Genomic DNA, 19,744 nt, shown 5'->3' on the forward strand with positions numbered 1-19,744 from the left:
ACTCAACTTGTGTTTAAGTTTTATTCAATGATCGACCAAGAAATGACAAATCAGTCTTTTTCGTTTAAATAAAAAATGAGCAATTCTATAAGGTTAAATAAAAATGAAATTAATCATTTGAGATAATTGCTATGCTTAGTGTGCGACTCGTCAGTTTTTTTTATGTTCGGATTAAAACCAAAAAATAAAGAAGGATAAGCCCATACATAATCTGAACTAATAATTATAAAACTAATAACCAACTCATCGCTTCGCATTATCTGGATCTAAAAAACCAACCAGTCAAGATATGTTATATTGGTCATATCATTGTAGCAACTGAAATCTTTTTTGCATAAAAAAAATCCGATTATGAGTTGTCAAGCAATAAAAGTATGCGGATAAATGGAAGGGTGAAAGAAAGAGAGAAAAAGAATATGAATGATATATCATTCCAATACGTAATATGTAAGGTCTATGGGTCATCTCATAAAAGGTAGTGTAATAAAGCATTAAGACTGATGAATTCATAATTAGATGAATCTGTTCATAGAACAAAAAAGCCAAGAGCCCCGAGACAATAAAGACTGAGAAGATTGACTCAAAAACAAATTTTATTACGGGCTCCATTGTATAATTAAGACCTAACCATTAATCGAGAGGCGATGGGAACGAGGGAACCCGTGAATACATAATATTCTATTGAAAACGAATCCTAATAATTCATTGGGTAGGATGGCGGAAGGAACCCAAGACCAATCCATTTATTATGAGAGGTAGGTTCATGGGCTAACTAACCCGAGAACCAAAACATATATAAAAAGAGTAAATATTCGCCCGCGAACGTTTCCATTTTATTATATTTCTAAATTAGGGTCGATCAAATATAATAATAGATAAAAAAAGGCAAAACAAAATAAAGATTTGTTATAACCTTAATAATAAAAGAAAAAATAACAAAACGAGATTATATTATCTATAATTTTTTAGAAAACTATAATAAAAAAACTTATTCTATTATTCTAGAATCTATAAACAGTTTAGTTTTCTATCAAAAGAAAAGAAGATATACAAATTTCGAATAGATTGATTAAATGAAATATCAAAAATCCCATAATTGAATCTATTATTCAGAAAATATCAGTAAATACATGTATATTTTTTTGAATCGTTTCATTCGCGAGGAGCTGGATGAGAAGAAACTCTCATGTCCGGTTCTGTAGTAGAGATGGAATTTAGAAATAACCATCAACTATAACCCCAAAAGAACCAGATTCCGTAAACACCATAGAGGAAGAATGAAAGGAATATCTTATCGAGGCAATAGTATTTGCTTCGGGAGATACGCTATTCAGGCACTTGAACCCGCTTGGATCACATCGAGACAAATCGAAGCCGGACGAAGGGCAATGACACGAAATGCACGACGCGGTGGAAAAATATGGGTACGTATATTTCCGGACAAACCCGTTACACTAAGACCCACAGAAACACGTATGGGTTCAGGGAAAGGATCCCCCGAATATTGGGTAGCTGTTGTTAAACCAGGTAGAATACTTTATGAAATGAGTGGAGTAGCCGAAAATATAGCCAGAAAAGCTATTTCAATAGCGGCATCCAAAATGCCTATACGAACCCAATTCATTACTTCGGGATAGAAATGTAGAATCAAAGGAAAGCGATCTTTGTTTAAGATGAAAAAAAAACAATTGCAGATTTATTTTTTTTTTTTTTGAAAAACAATATTTCTTTTTTTTTTTTTTACTTCGCCCTTTGCATTGAAAGAAAAGATTCCAAAATAATATGATTCAACCTCAAACCCTTTTGAATGTAGCAGATAACAGCGGAGCCCGAGAATTGATGTGTATTCGAATCATAGGGGCTAGTAATCGACGATATGCTCATATTGGTGACGTTATTGTTGCTGTAATCAAGAAAGCCGTCCCAAATACACCTCTAGAAAGATCAGAAGTGATCAGAGCTGTAATTGTACGTACTTGTAAAGAACTCAAACGAGAAAATGGTATGATAATACGATATGATGACAATGCTGCGGTTGTTATTGATCAAGAAGGAAATCCAAAAGGAACTCGAATTTTTGGTGCGATTGCCCGAGAATTGAGACAGTTAAATTTCACTAAAATAATTTCATTAGCACCTGAAGTATTATAAAATGAGACAGACCGTGAGATAGTTATACTATTTGAATGAAATTAATTAGTAGATTGTGTATCACGTATATACCTTTTAAAATTCATAACTATTTAATAAAAAAGAATGTTGATTAGATCAAAAATTTAAGTAACCAATAATTTTCGTTTATCATGGGTAAGGACACTATTGCTAACATAATAACCTCTATTCGCAATGCTGACATGAATAGAAAAGGAATGGTTCGAATACCATCTACTAACATCACCGAAAACATTGTTAAAATACTTTTACGAGAAGGTTTTATTGAAAACGTAAGGAAACATCGGGAAAGCAACAAGGATTTTTGGGTTTTAACCCTACGACATAGAAGAAATAGGAAAGGACCATATAAAACGATTTTAAATTTAAAACGGATCAGTCGACCTGGTCTCCGAATATATTCTAACTATCAAAAAATTCCTAGAATTTTAGGCGGAATGGGCATTGTAATTCTGTCTACTTCTCGGGGTATAATGACAGACCGAGAAGCTCGACTACAGGGAATCGGCGGCGAAATTTTGTGTTATATATGGTAATCTTTATGATATTCGAATTATACACAGAACTTCCCTATTTGTAAAAAAAAAAAAAAAAGAAAAGAGGTGGGTTTATAGTTTATAATACGACTCCCCCTTGATTAATTGATACTTTGAAGGGTGTTTCGTCTGGAATGAAAGAGCAAAAAAGGATTTCTGAAGGTTTAATTACTGAATCACTTACCAATGATATGTTTTGGGTTTGTTTAGATAATGAGGATCCAATTCTAGGTTACGTTTCAGGAAGGATTCAACATAGTTTTATCCATATACTAGGTAATAGAGAGTCAAAATTTCAGTAAGTTGTTACGATTCAACCAGGACCAGAAGGCGTATAATTTATAGACTACGAAACAAAGATTCGAATGATTAGGTGAAGTAGTCTTTTCACGTGCAATATTCTTTTTTTTGTAGGGAGATCCAATTCGAAATAGAAAATTTCAAGAAACTTATTTTCTTCCAATAAGTAGATTAAGGTAAGGAATAAAAAATATGAAAATAAGGGCCTCCATTCGGAAAATTTGTGAAAAATGTCGCCTGATCCGTAGGCGGAGACGAATTATGGTAATTTGTTCCAATCCGAGACATAAACAAAGACAAGGATAATCTTTATAAAAAAAAGGACCCCTAAAGGCCACCCACAATATATACATAAAAAGAAATTAAAGGATCCGTTTTGACATGAAATGGATATATCCATATATCTCTGACTTAGATTTATGAGATGATAAAATATGGCAAAACCCATACCAAGAATCGGTTCACGTAGAAATGGACGTATTAGCTCACGTAAAAGTACGCGTAGAATACCAAAGGGCGTTATTCATGTTCAAGCAAGTTTCAACAATACAATTGTGACTGTTACAGATGTACGGGGTCGGGTAATTTCTTGGTCCTCTCCGCCGGTACGTGTGGATTCAAAGGTACAAGAAGAGGGACACCATTTGCCGCCCAAACCGCAGCAGGAAATGCTATTCGGGCAGTAGTGGATCAAGGGATGCAACGAGCCGAAGTTATGATAAAGGGCCCCGGTCTCGGAAGAGATGCAGCATTAAGAGCTATTCGGAGAAGCGGTATACTATTAAGTTTCATACGGGATGTAACCCCTATGCCACATAATGGCTGTAGGCCCCCTAAAAAACGACGTGTGTAAAAATAAACATTGAAGAGAAATTTCAAGAGAAATAAATAATTCAATGATTTTATCAAAAAATATTACTATGGTTCGAGAGAAAATCAGAGTATCGACTCGGACACTAAAGTGGAAGTGTGTTGAATCAAGAGCAGACAGTAAGCGTCTTTATTATGGACGCTTTATTCTGTCTCCACTTATGAAGGGACAAGGGGATACTATAGGCATTGCGATGCGAAAAGCTTTGCTTGGAGAAATAGAGGGAACATGTATCACACGTGCAAAATCTGAAAAAATCCCACATGAATACTCTACCATAGTCGGTATTCAAGAATCAGTACATGAAATTTTAATGAATTTGAAAGAAATTGTATTGAGAAGTAATCTGTATGGAACTCGTGATGCGTCTATTTGTGTCAAGGGTCCTGGATGCGTAACTGCTCAAGACATCATCTTACCACCTTCGGTGGAAATCGTTGATAATACACAGCATATAGCTAACCTAACGGAACCAATTAATTTTTGTATTGAATTAAAGATCGAGAGGAATCGCGGATATCATATACAAACGCCAAATAATTTTCAAGACGCAAGTTATCCTATGGATGCTATATTCATGCCTGTTCGAAATGTTAATCATAGTATTCATTCTTATGTAAATGGGAATGAAAAACAAGAGATACTTTTTCTCGAAATATGGACCAATGGAAGTTTAACTCCTAAAGAAGCACTTCATGAAGCCTCTCGGAATTTGATTGATTTATTTATTCCTTTTTTACATGCGGAAGAAGAAAAAGAAAACTTCCATTTTAAAAATAATAAACAAAAAGTTACTTTACCCCTTTTTACTTTTCATGAGAAATTGGCGAAACTAAGAAAAAAGAAAAAAGAAAGAGCATTAAAATATATTTTTATTGACCAATCAGAATTGCCTCCTAGGATCTATAATTGCCTCAAAAGGTGCAATATACATACATTATTTGACCTTTTGAATAATAGTCCAGACGAACTTATGAAAATCAAACATTTTCGCATAGAAGACGTAAAACATATATTAGACATTCTCGAAATGGAAAAGAATTTTGCATAAATTTGAAATCCATTGGATTTTTGTTGTAAAAAAACTTTATAAAAAAAAAAGACGAAAATGAAGTTTGAATCTTTAACAGAATCCGTATACTCAAAATAAATCAAAAATTTCATTAAATATGTGTATCTAGGGGTAATTCACTTTGAAGCAACTATTCCCTAGATACACACATCGTGATATTTTATTTATTTCACAATTGAATCAATTTAAAAAAGCCCTAAAGTTAGGGATTTATCAATCGGTAATGTTGCTCCAATACCCAACCAAAGAGCTACTGCGGTACCAATCAAAAAGACGGTTGTCGCTACTGGACGACGAAATGGATTTTGGAATTTATTGACATTCTCCAAAAATGGTACAGTTAATAATCCCGCCGGTACGGAAACCATTAAAAGAACACCCAATAACTTATTTGGCACTGTACGAAGTATTTGAAATACGGGAAAGAAATACCATTCCGGCAATATTTCCAAAGGAGTTGCAAATGGATCTGCGGGTTCACCAATCATTGATGGTTCTAGAACCGCTAAGCCCACGTTACATGCAATAGTACCTAGAATGACTACTGGAAAAATATATAAAAGATCATTGGGCCATGCGGGTTCTCCGTAATAATTATGACCCATACCCTTAGCCAATTTAGCTCTTAATACAGGATCATTCAAATCTGGTTTTTTTGTTATTAGGATAGGTGAATTATTATGGATCCATCCCCCGAAAGAACCGGACATGATAATTTTTCATCATCCGGCTCGAGCACAAATCAAACGAACCAACTGGATCCAGAAAAAAAAAATCGATATCTTATCCAAGCATATATAAAATAAATGAGTGATTCAATGTAAGAAAAAATTTAGCGGATTCCGTTTTCAAGAGTTACAATTATCCATTGCAAGGAATTAAGTTCGTACAGATAAATGCTCAATACCCAAGTAGGCTTACAAAGTTGATAATGTTCAAGTGCTTTCTGGGTCGTCTCAAACCTTGCGATGGGGCTTTAGCCCCCAAAAATATTGATACTTTTTACATCCAAAGGATTTACTTGTTACTAATAGAGTCTAGCCTATGTTCTTCTTTAGATCCCTTGTTTCACTCCGATAGTATTATAAATCGAGTCAATGCAGAGGAAATGAATGCATTTTCATACTATTAAGTAAGTGAAATAGATAAAACATAATCTGTATTATGGCATATATATCACCTATTCTAATGGATCTTACGGAGCCTGGTCATGCACGACATGGTCAAGTCTGATCATGGAAAAGATTCTCTTCAAGCGAACCAGCCTACCCTCTGTATGGAGCTTTCGCGGTGGTTGGAATAAAGACACATTTTGTTGTGAATCCCAATGTGGCAGATAAAAAGACATATATCTACACGGTCCAATCAATAGTTCAAGTCACACACTCCCATAATCCATTTTCTCTTCGAAGAATTCCCTTCAACTATTATTGAAAAATAACGAATAAAATTTCGTGGAGTTGAAGGGAAATATCCAAATACATGTCTTATTTTTCAATAATCCATATTTGCAGCAATGAAATACTCTTCTTCCCCCCTGAGTAATCATAAATAACTAATTACAAATCTATGATTTCTATTCTCTATAAAGGACCAGAAATGCCTTGCTTACGTATCATTGGGAAGTGCATTAACATAAATACGGCAGTAAGAAGAGGTAATACAAAAGTGTGTAAACTATAAAAACGAGTCAAGGTAGATTGTCCCACACTAGCACTTCCGCGTAATAACTCTACCAAAGGCGACCCTATTACTGGAATAGCTTCCGGTACACCTGTTACAATTTTGACTGCCCAATAACCAATTTGGTCCCGAGGTAAGGAATAACCAGTTACACCAAAGGATGCGGTCAATACAGCCAGAACCACACCTGTAACCCAAGTCAATTCACGAGGTTTTTTAAATCCACCAGTAAGATACACGCGAAATACGTGCAGGATCATCATTAAGACCATCATACTTGCCGACCATCTATGAACTGATCGGATTAACCAACCAAAATTTGCTTCCGTCATTATATATTGAACAGAAGCAAAAGCCTCAGTAACGGTCGGACGGTAGTAAAAAGTCATAGCAAACCCCGTAGCTACTTGTACTAAAAAACAAGTAAGCGTAATTCCTCCTAGACAATAAAATATGTTGACATGAGGAGGAACGTATTTACTAGTTATATCATCTGCAATCGCCTGAATTTCAAGACGTTCTTCGAACCAATCATACACTTTATTGAGATAGGTAAACCAAGGGGACCCCCCTCTGAGAACCGTATATGAGAATTTCGTCTCGTACGGCTCAAACAGAAACACCCAAATACCGCTCGTAACGGATATGTGTACTAAAAAGTTTCAAACTTCTTAATGCTATGATTCAATTTTTTGTATCAAGATACGAAAGAATCAAAATCCGAAAAGTCTTCTTTGTAGTTATAATGCCCAAATATCAAGTCGGCTCATTCATAGTTATATTGATCATTAGGGGCCTCTTGAATCTTCTATTTACCTATTTTTTTTCTTTGATTTGTATGTAATGCGACTTTACTCTTGTTTTCTTTATTATTGATAGGAATTATCTTGTTAAGACCCTATGAATCAATTAAAACCTTAGATTCAGACTAGAACCACGATGATTCAATAAAAAACCTTCCAAAAAAAGTTCAAAAATTCCCTGAGTAAGAACCCTTGGATTATCACTTATTCAATGCTTATTCAATGACTGAATATAATGAAAAAAGCTAAAGAAAGGTTTATCCTTTAACCAAAATAAGTAGAAACGAAAGAATAAATTTTTTTTATTTATCACTTCTAACTCTTGTTTCGGAGTCCGGCCACGAGGTCTGATAAGTATGAATCATAGTTCTAATATTTGTTCTAATATTTTGGAATCTATTTCATATATTCTGTGCTCCAGATACTAGCCTAGACTGAATATCCAACGAGATCAAATCATCTTCATCAAGATGACCGACTTCTTCTCTGTCGTATCCATAGGATCAATTCTAACAAGTCACACACTCATATTCCGGAAATACAGAAAAAAATAAATTCCACGATCGAACTACCAAAAAATAGTGGGCTAAAAAGCAGAAACCTACATACTTTAGACTTTCCTTTTTATTGAAAAGTTATTTAGGGGTTCTTGTGAATCGAATCTAATTGCTTGAAATTCCGTCCAGTAAAATGGAAGAATTATAAATCTCCAAAATAATACATAGGAATATCGCAAATAAACCCATCGCGACACCCATTAAAGGTGTAGTTCCCCACCCAGGAGCCACTTTACCATATTCCGAATTCAATGGTTTCAATAAATCCCCTACAACAGTTCGTCTTGGCCCAGATCTAGAACTATCGTCAACGGTTTGTGTAGCCATAAATAATCCTATATTTTTTTTTATTCAGTGAGATCTGTTGACTTTGTATACCATTCCGTTGTAAATAAATGATCTTATTATAGATCCATTGTGGTCTTGAAATTATATAATAATGGAAACAGCAACCCTAGTTGCCATCTCTATATCTGGTTTACTTGTAAGTTTTACTGGGTATGCCTTATATACTGCTTTTGGGCAACCCTCTCAACAACTAAGAGATCCATTCGAGGAACACGGGGACTAGTTGAAGTAATGAGCCTCACAATATTGTGAGGCTCATTACTTCAATTGAGATAATGAGAAATCATTTTGCCTTTTTAGTTGGAGTTGGAACTTTAGGCGGTTCGCGAAAAAAGATAGCGAAAAAAATTATTCCTAGAGTCGAGACTAAGAGGAATGTATAAACCAATGCTTCCATAGATTTGATTTCGGTTTACAATTATAGCTTCCATACCTGTTTAATTGGGATCTTTTTACGGATAAAAAAAAGACCAAGACAAGAGTCAAAGAAATGAAAAGTAAGCAATCCGAATAAAGATTTATCCGGTACCCTATCTATGTCAAATCAAAAAATAAAGGAAAAAAAGAACAGAGCAATCTTGTATCAGACTAGACTCTTTTTGTAGTTGGATCTCCAAGTTTTTGGAATGCCCCAAATTCTACTTGAGCGTCCAAATCTGGGTCAATACCAGCAAAGACATCTCTGAACAAGGTTCTCGCACCATGCCAAATGTGTCCGAAGAAGAAGAGCAAAGCAAAGGAAGCATGCCCAAAAGTAAACCAACCCCTTGGACTGCTACGAAAAACCCCATCGGATTTCAAAGTAGCACGATCTAATTCAAAAATTTCACCCAATTGAGCACGTCTAGCATATTTTTTCACAGTAGCAGGATCACTATAACTGACTCCATTGAGTTCACCGCCATAGAACTCAACAGTTACACCGACCTGTTCAACACTATACTTCGATTCTGCTCTTCGAAAAGGAACATCGGCTCTAACAATTCCGTCTCCGTCTACCAAAACAACCGGAAATGTTTCAAAAAAGGTCGGCATACGGCGTACAAAAAGTTCGCGCCCTTCTTTATCTCTAAAAACAGGGTGTCCTAACCAACCAACAGCTATTCCATCCCCGTTGTCCATGGAACCCGCTCTGAATAATCCACCTTTTGCGGGATTATTCCCGATATAATCATAAAAAGCTAATTTTTCAGGAATTTTAGACCAAGCTTCTGATAAACTTTGATTTTCGGCTAACCCGGTACTAACTCTTCGATATATTTCTTGCTGGAAGTATCCCTGATCCCATTGATAACGAGTGGGCCCAAATAATTCAATCGGGGTAGTTGCTGAACCATACCACATAGTTCCAGCAACAACAAAAGCTGCAAAAAATACAGCAGCGATACTACTGGAAAGGACGGTTTCAATATTTCCCATACGTAATCCTTTGTATAGACGTTGGGGCGGACGAACACTAAGATGGAATAGGCCCGCTAATATGCCCAATGTACCTGCTGCAATATGATGCGAGGCTATTCCGCCCGGAACAAAAGGATCAAACCCTTCGACACCCCACGCAGGATTTACGGCTTGTACCCTTCCGGTTAATCCATAAGGATCGGATACCCATATTCCCGGACCATACAATCCGGTTACATGAAATGCACCAAAACCAAAGCAACCCAACCCTGAGAGAAATAAATGAATTCCAAAAATCTTCGGCAAATCCAAAGAAGGTTTTCCTGTACGTTCATCACAAAATATTTCTAGATCCCAATACACCCAATGCCAGATAGCTGCTAAGAAGCACAATCCAGAAAACACAATATGTGCTCCGGCCACACCTTCGTAACTCCAAATACCCGGATTCGTTATAGTCCCTCCTGTGATACTCCAACCCCCCCATGAATTGGTTATTCCTAAACGAGTCATGAAGGGTATAACGAACATACCCTGTCTCCACATTGGATCAAGAACAGGATCAGAGGGATCAAAAACTGCTAATTCGTATAGGGCCATTGAACCGGCCCAACCAGCAACTAGAGCTGTATGCATTATATGAACAGAAAGCAAACGACCGGGATCATTCAATACAACGGTATGAACACGATACCAAGGCAAACCCATGGAAATACCCCTTTATCAAGGAAAAATAGACACTATGTAACTTTATTGCACTGAAAAAAAAAACTATGCTACGGACCTCCCCTTTTGAGGGGATTATCTTGGCGAAAGGATTAATATTTAGTCTATTCTTTTAGTAATAATGGAACAATTCGATTCTATTCGTAGGAACAAAAAGAAGCAGATCTATTCTATACTCGATAAGTACCAATACGCAATGGTAGATGGGAATTGATCCTATTTTATAGGAGTGAATGTATACATACTTGTTCATCATTCAAAAACCTATTCGGGAAGAAGTTTCCCTTATTAATTCTGTTTTCCTTTTTTATGAACTTATTAAATCTATGTATAAAATATGCTAAAAGATAAAATCTGATAAAGGCCCATCTTATTTATTAAGACAATAAACCCGTTGTTACGCTTCCACATCAAAGTTAGCTATAGTACTTAATTCTTTTTTCTTTGCTTTAATGCCTATTGGTGTTCCAAAAGTACCTTTTCGAAGTCCCGGAGAGGAAGACGCATCGTGGGTTGACCTATAGTGCGACTTGTCAGATATATTGGGTCATATGGTATTTCCCCGTTCTCTCCCCCGATCGAGATATCCTCTCTTTCGCCCAAGACGGATTGATTTAATCATCAAAAATTTGGAGCGTGAAGTGCAATTAGATCTATTTTTTGGGGGGTATCCAGATTAATATTATCAATTAGAATAATTTATGGTTTTCTCGGTTGTACTAATAAAATGAAGTATCCAGGCTCCGCTTAGAAAAAACTCAATTTGGAATCTATCTATTCTATGATTACTACTACTTGTATCATATTCGATTTATCAATAGCATTGATAGAAAACTTTTAATCAATCGAGTAATATGAAGTAAATTGAAAAAAAAAAAGAAGTCGTAGCAAAAAGCCATGCTATTGGGGCATTTGTCCTATATGTGCAAATCCAAATCGGGCAGATCTTGACTCGGAGTAGAGCATAAACCTAAAAGAATTGAAGAAGACCATTTTGGAACAAGAAAATGACATCGGAATTGAAATTGAATCTCGATGAAACAATATATCAATGAAAAGTTAGTTCGATAAATTGAAAATTTAATGAATTGTTTTTTTATTTATTGAAATTTATAGTATAGATAAACGACCGCGGGCCAAAGGACAAAACTCATCCATTTTGAAAAAAAAATGGAAGGTAAGAAAAAGCCCCTTCATTAGAAGTTAGAAAGAGTCCTCTAAAGAAGGCTAAAATCTAAACATTGATTCTTTTTTCGCTATTTTTTTTGAACCGTATGCATCAAAAGGTGCCCGTACGGTTCTTAAGGGATACAATTTTATCCTAATCAACCGACTTTATCGAGAAAGATTACTTTTTTTAGGCCAAGAGGTTGATAGTGATATTTCGAATCAACTTATTAGTCTTATGGTATATCTCAGTATGGAGGATGATACCAAAGATCTGTATTTATTTATAAACTCTCCCGGTGGAGGGGTAATAAGCGGATTAGGTATTTATGATACTATGCAATTTGTGCAACCAGATGTACAGACAATATGCATGGGATTAGCCGCTTCAATGGGATCTTTTATTCTAGTCGGAGGAGAAATTACCAAACGTCTAGCATTCCCGCACGCTCGGCGCCAATGAGTTTTTTTTAGACAAAAAGAAAACTATGCCTTCGCCATATAAAATATTAAGTAATAATAGCATGGCACTTTGAATTCGATATGAGAATTTTTTTTTTCTAAACCATTAGGTTATGTATCGAAAGAGTAGTATGAGATAAAAGGCATTTCCGATTGTAGGCTGATTTATCGCGGAGGCCTCTTTCAGCGTCACAAACTTTTTTGTTTTCACGACGGAAGACTCTTAACAATATTTCTGTTATGAAAGACTACGAAATATTTATTTTTAAGAAAAAAAATAAAAAAAAGAAACTTTGGGATTGCTGAATAACAAACGAAATCATAAAGCAACGGAACCATCATAGTATTTTGAAATTACTAAAAAAAAGGAAGGGTGGTTATTGGATCATTTACTGCTCTGGGTCTGCTAGATCCTATATTTTCTATTCCTTCGCTGGAAGGTAAAAATGAATTCCATTGTGGAGCCGTATGCACTGCACAAAGGATGCCTGTACGGTTGTTAATCCTATCTTTTTTTTATTATCTTTGACTCATCATGATAATGATGTAAGATAGAGAAAACCATTTATTAAATCATCAGGGTAATGATCCATCAACCTGCTAGTTCTTTTTATGAGGCACAAACGGTAGAATTTATCCTGGAAGCGAAAGAACTACTGAGGCTGCGCGAAATCCTCACAAGGGTTTATGTACAAAGAACAGGCAAACCCTTATGGGTTATATCCGAAGACATGGAAAGGGATGTTTTTATGTCAGCAACAGAAGCCCAAGCTCATGGAATTGTTGATCTTGTAGCGGTTGAATAACAAATAGCAGGTATTTCACGCAAAAATCCGAAATTTTCGATTTTCTCTTTTTACCGGGGTTAATATATTACTATTAATCATATTAATTATTAATATCGAATATAGAAGTAATTCATAATCATCCGGTTAGGATTGATCTAAACCAACTCATTATGTATACAATTCAACATGCCAACTATTAAACAACTTATTAGAAACACAAGACAGCCAATCAGAAATGTCACCAAATCGCCCGCCCTTCGGGGATGCCCTCAGCGTCGAGGAACATGTACTAGGGTGTATGTGCGACTCGTTTAGACCATGGACCGGGACAAAAGAAAGTACACAAATTTTTCCCGTATCAGTTATAAGTACAGTGAATAGGATAGAATGAATGGAAGAAATCCGTTCACTACCGAAAATAAATAAACAAAGATTTATCGTATCCTTTTATTGTGTATCAAATTTATGGTTTCTATTGGTGCAAATCCAATCATCTCTATTTTCAATTTTAGATGAGAAAGAATTCCCCATTGGTAACAAATGCTTATCCATTAAGCAGAGGAAATCCTATTTAACAGAAGGATTATAGCCTTATTCTTCCAAGAACGGACTAAGAGGGTCAGCTACCCAACCAATCTTCATAATTAAATACCGTTACTGTATAGGTAGATCTCGTTGTGAAAGACCGATTACTAGATAATTCATGGGTAGAGCCAAAGAGGGTGAACTGTACAAGTTAACAATAACATTGATGAAATAAAAGAAGGAGCTCCGGTGTATAGAGAGGACCTCACCGTTTAAGAAGTAACCATAGAAACGAAGGAACCCACTATTTCTTTATCCATTTCTATTTTTATTTATTTACTCTATTTTTGTTTTTTATACCTAGTAAAAATACTATTTCGTATTTTGGGGTGATTAGAACAAAAAAAGAAATAGTGGTCGGGAAGGTTATAGTAGCAAAAGCCATTGGAATTTTTATTTTATACATTGGAAAAATACGTTTTGTTATTAATAGACTAGGAAAGGAGAAAGGAATAACTGAAAGAAAGGAAATCCATTAGTTATTCATCAAAGTTTCATTTATTCAATGACTAGAATTAAACGAGGATATATAGCTCGGAGACGTAGAACAAAAATTCGTTTATTTGCATCAAGCTTTCGAGGGGCTCATTCAAGACTTACTCGAACTATTACTCAACAGAAAATAAGAGCTTTGGCTTCAGCTTATCGGGATAGAGGTAGGCAAAAAAGAAATTTTCGACAGTTGTGGATCGCTCGAATAAATGCAGTAATTCGATCTAATAAGGTAGACTACAGTTATAGTAGATTCATACACAATCTGTACAAGAGGCAGTTGCTTCTTAATCGTAAAATACTTGCCCAAATCGCGATATTAAATAGAAATTGTCTTTATATGATTTCCAATGAGATCATAAAATACGAAGATTGCAAAGAATCCAGCGGAATGCTTAAAATGGAGTTCTCTGGAGAATGAACTCCGAGAAGGTAGAGTAGAAATTAGTATGATAAAATATGATAAAGTGGTCAAAATGAGCAAATATGTTCAATAAAAAAAAAACGATTTATTCTTCTTCCACTATTCTTTCTTTTTCTTACGACACGACAATCGAATCTAGATTTTCGGATTTTTCGAACAAAGAATCAATCTGCGGTTGAGTTTGGATTAGAATTTTAATTCAATTAAAGAGTAAGCTAAGTCTATTTATTCCTGGTTCTAAGACCAATAGTTCTAGCGGTCGACTCGCTTCTTTCAAATTGTTTCTCATTATTAAGAAAAGGTAACAAAGATAAAATACGAGCTTGTTTTATAGCAATAGTAATTAAGCGTTGCTGTTTTAAGGTCAATCTATTTACCCGTCTAGATAATATTTTTCCTTGTTCACTAATAAATCGACTAATTAAACTCATGTTTCTATAATCAATTCGATCCCCCGATGGAATCGGGGGCAAACGCCTACGAAAAGATCGTTTGGATTTAAGAAAGAGTCGCTTGGATTTATCCATGGTTTTTTTATTCCTTATCCCGAAAATCCTATTTCTTAATTCTAAATCATTTTAGATCCGATCGAAATAGGATTTGGTTTGTTTATATTTAAATCTAAAATATGTCTAATATATGTAATTTTTCATCTTCCTTGGATTGGAAAAGGGTGACACACAGCCGATCGGTTCGATCTATTTCTTTATCTCCCCATGAATCGTATGTTTGTAACACCGGGGACAGAATTTTCTCAATTCCAATCGACTAGGCGTATTGTGTCGATTCTTTTGAGTAATATATCTGGAAATCCCTATTGATTCCTTATTAACACCGTTTCGAACACAACGAGTACATTCCAAAATAACAGTTACTCGGGCATCTTTACCCTTGGCCATGAACCTCCCTTGGATTTTTGATTCACGCAACTCTTCCATTTTCCGATCCAAAATGAAGAAAAAAAGAAAAATTGGTAACTCGAAATAAAATTATGAAAGATTTCGTTACAATCAAATATTAAAATATAGTAATACAATAATTTCTAAATTTAGAATCGCAGTACAGTTTTTCATTTAAGTATTTTGTATGATATTGTTGCCCTAGCCATCACATTTTCATTTTCGTTCTCACTCTTTTATTAATTAAATTTGAACCTGGCGCCGCGTCCGAGTTTGACTGAGGTTGAATCCATTTTGATTCTTTCTAACTTATTCTAAGTCTAAAAACTCTAAAAAAAAGAAGGGGGAAGGGGATTAGTCAAAGATATTTGATTGTTTTTCTAATCTTCTTCACCCCTTCCCAAGTCAATAACTAGAATGAAAAAAACGGGAATACCAACGCATCCGGGAATAAACGATTGATCTCGATTAATAGACCCGCTAAAGCCCCGAACCATATAGTACTTACTACCGGTGCCACGGAGAGATATGTTTTTAGATCTCGCATTGAAAACCCTCCTACTTTATAGTAATTTGTAATACATACTGGTATTACATACCATCAAATGTATATATAGTTAATAACCGCTTGTATTGTCCGCGGAATTCCTAATTCAAATTGAAATGTACAACAGTTCAATTCGGTAGATATTCCCTTTTTTATTAAAAAAAATATGTAGCTTTCCGCCCCACCCCAAATATTCATTTTTCTTTACGGCGGATTTAATATTTATTATTTCATACGTATATAAGTCTTTTTATTATTTTTATTATATTTTATATATGATATGAGACAAAAAAGAAGAAATGGCAAGATAATTTGTGTATACCAATGGAGGAAATAAATAAAAAATGTGGAAAACAAGACAGGGATTCTCTACAATAACACTGTAGACCAATTGAAAGGGATGTAGCGCAGCTTGGTAGCGCGTTTGTTTTGGGTACAAAATGTCACGGGTTCAAATCCTGTCATCCCTACCTATTACTTATCTTCTGAACAGTAACGAGGAATCAATTGAGATCCATAAAAATTGAACATACATATATCGAATCAATCTTTTTTTATTTAATTTTATGATATTCTCTATGATAATATATGTATCGAAGATATATTCGGGTTGCTTTTAGTTTGATAATAAAACGCTCTTAGTTCAGTTCGGTAGAACGCGGGTCTCCAAAACCCGATGTCGTAGGTTCAAATCCTATAGAGCGTGATTCGATTCTTGTTGTTGTTAAATCAAAATGATACTGAAATAATTCAACAGAAATCAAAATTTTACCTCCTATAAAGCAAGTAGGGGGTCAATCAAAAAAAAGAACTGTTAATTAATCAAAGGTCCAACTGATCCCCCCGTCTGTATTGTAAATATGCGGTCACAAATAATCCAGCCAAAGTAATAGGAATTAGACCTAATACGATTCCAAATAGAAAAACTTCAATCATTTCAATTTAGTTGAACGAGGAAAAGGAGAGGTAATATCTATCCTTAAAATATTAATCGGTATTGCCCATGAATCTCAATGACCAAGAATTCGAAATTGAATTGACAAGGTAAAGAACTCTACAATATATAGAATATATTGAATAACACCGAAATCTTTCTTTTTTTTGAATTGTGCATTCAATGAATTTTAATCAAATAAGTCGTATCTTGTTCAGACCGATAAATAGAGCTGAGGTTATAGTTAAAACTGCTAGTAGAAAACCGAAATAACTAGTGATAGTAGGCATGACGAGGCTAAATGAAATACGTTATTTTTATCCATATGTTTATAAAGCACTTCCCTAAGTTTCTATTTTTGAAAGATACGCGGATGGATAAGTAAAAATACTAATTGAAAAAATATATTCAATTGAAAGTTTTTGATTCATCTATTATTATGATTATAGATGATACTAACAAAAATCTTGTGACATAGGTAAGAAATCAATTCATCATCTGTCTCTCTATCCCGCAATTCGGAATCAAGGGATTCATTGAACAACTCTTGAGTTTTCAAAACAAATATTCTTATTATAAAGAATTTATAAACAATAATTTAATATATAAATCTAGTAAATATATAAATCTATTAAATGGATTCTAAATAATTAGAAAGAAAAAAAAAAAAAAAAAAGAAAAATAATAAATAAACTATGTTGTGTAACTTGATTCCAAAAATGAAATGCTCTTTGAATCGCTGAAGAATGAATGACCTTATAATGCCCTTTATTTATGAAATTGTATTCCCACTAATTAGATTTTATGTAGTGGGTTCATTTCCATAAAATCTTTTTTAAAAAGAAAAAAAGTATCGCACGATCAGATCACTCGAAACTAGGTTCTCCATTTATTCTTATTCTTTCCATATTAAAAACATTCTTCTAATTAGTTGAAGAACGATCGTTTGAGTCTAATATAAAACAATAATGCGTGCATTACGAATATTTATTATTCTTCTATTCGTTGTTCTGTTTCGTTCATCGAATCCTATGTACTACTGTTACTTGTTACTGGACGACTAACCAATTCCTTAAAATAAAAAAAGATTCAAACAAAAATATAACTACAAACACAAAAGAAATATTTCGAGATTTCACGTCTAATTTCATTGAATTTTGGGACTATTAGAATCTGCTTCCTAAATTATTATAAACCAACCAGTCGGATTCACATTTTACCCAATCTTCGCTTTCTAGCCCGAAGCCAATAACCGATAGAATCCTTAATACTACAGACAGGCATTTTCAGAATTTTCTATTGAATGAATGGTATATGATTCTACATCGACAAGCAGCAAGAAAAGAAGAAACAAATTATATTATTTAGTTTTAGTGCTTCATTTTGATACTTATTGTGAAATTGCGTTGCTGCGTCAGAAGAAGGATAGCTATACTGATTCGGTATACTCTAAAAACACCCTCGGTACAATATTGACGATCTTACAAAGATAAAATTTCAGTTAATTTCCATTTACTGATCTCATCTTTTACGGAATCGATCCCCCTTTTGACTGTACAAGAATATGTGGAGCTCGGCATGTCTGGAAGCACAGGAGAACGTTCTTTTGCTGATATTATCACCAGTATTCGATACTGGGTCATTCATAGCATTACTATACCTTCTCTATTCATTGCAGGTTGGTTATTCGTCAGCACGGGTTTAGCTTACGATGTTTTTGGAAGCCCTCGTCCAAATGAGTATTTTACAGAGAGCCGACAAGGAATTCCATTAATAACTGGCCGTTTTGATTCTTTGGAACAACTCGATGAATTTAGTAGATCTTTTTAGGAGGACCAAATGACTATCGATAAAACTTATCCTATTTTTACAGTGCGATGGTTAACTGTTCACGGACTAGCTGTACCTACCGTTTCTTTTTTAGGGTCAATATCAGCAATGCAATTCATCCAACGATAAACCTAATCCGAATTATAGAGCTATGACACAATCAAATCCGAACGAACAAAATGTTGAATTGAATCGTACCAGTCTTTACTGGGGGTTATTACTCATTTTTGTACTTGCTGTTTTATTTTCCAATTATTTCTTCAATTAAATAAAAGAAAATACTAAATAATAGTACGAATTATCTTATCCCATTCGGAAGGATATCATCTCATAATTATCTATGACTGTTTCTGTCTCTAGCACGACCACTTGATGAAATGGGGAGGGAAGTGGGACAAATGGCCGAGACTACTGGAAGGATTCCTCTTTGGATAATCGGTACTGTAACTGGTATTCCTGTGATCGGTTTAGTTGGTATTTTCTTTTATGGTTCATATTCCGGCTTAGGTTCATCTCTGTAATAATCGGATGAACTGAGTTGGAGACATGAAAGCGTAAGAACTCAACAGGATCCCCCTCAAATCAGAAAAAAAGAGGGGGGTAGGTCCCGTTGAGCTCTTACTAATTAGAATTAGACTAATTTATTCATATAAATGAAAAAAATGGATCTTTCCTATTTTTTCAAAAAACTTCATTTCTTTCTGATTCTGAATTGCTTCAAAAAAAAAATTGATTCAGACCATCTCTTTCGCGATCGTATCGGTCGATACTTTCATTTCAAAGCGAAAAAAAGAAAGAGAGAATCACTCGATTCCCTCTTTCTGGATGATACAATCCCAATATAACAATATTATATTTCTATCGATCAGATATCACAAACCCTTTAAATAGATTAAAATATACTAATAGAATTTTCTATAGTTATTTTAATATAAAATAGAATTGAAAAATTCATTGAATTTGTTCACTACTTATGTAATAAATCGAAAAAAAGGTTCTGATAAACCGGGAAAAATTGAAACTAAGAATAGAGATCTTTGACGAACGGGATCAAGAATAATTCATTAGTTTATTATTTCGACACCAGAACAAGAAAAGGAATTTTTCTGGTATCGAATACTAGAAAGATGCATAATTCCTTCTAGAA

The 19,744-nt window shown here is 34.6% G+C and overlaps 2 non-coding genes across 2 annotated transcripts; both read left to right on the plus strand.

Annotated features, from left to right (window-relative positions):
- The first annotated feature begins 16,229 nt into the window (after nucleotides 1-16,229).
- TRNAP-UGG (transfer RNA proline (anticodon UGG)) lies at nucleotides 16,230-16,303 on the plus strand. The gene has a single exon. It is a non-coding gene; the product is annotated as a tRNA-Pro (tRNA).
- A 162-nt stretch (nucleotides 16,304-16,465) lies between these two features.
- On the plus strand, nucleotides 16,466-16,539 carry TRNAW-CCA (transfer RNA tryptophan (anticodon CCA)). Its single transcript has one exon. It is a non-coding gene; the product is annotated as a tRNA-Trp (tRNA).
- The last annotated feature ends 3,205 nt before the right edge of the window (nucleotides 16,540-19,744 follow it).

This window comes from Cucumis melo, unplaced genomic scaffold (assembly GCF_025177605.1).
Source record: "Cucumis melo cultivar AY unplaced genomic scaffold, USDA_Cmelo_AY_1.0 utg001749l, whole genome shotgun sequence".
NCBI classification, from domain to species: domain Eukaryota; kingdom Viridiplantae; phylum Streptophyta; class Magnoliopsida; order Cucurbitales; family Cucurbitaceae; genus Cucumis; species Cucumis melo.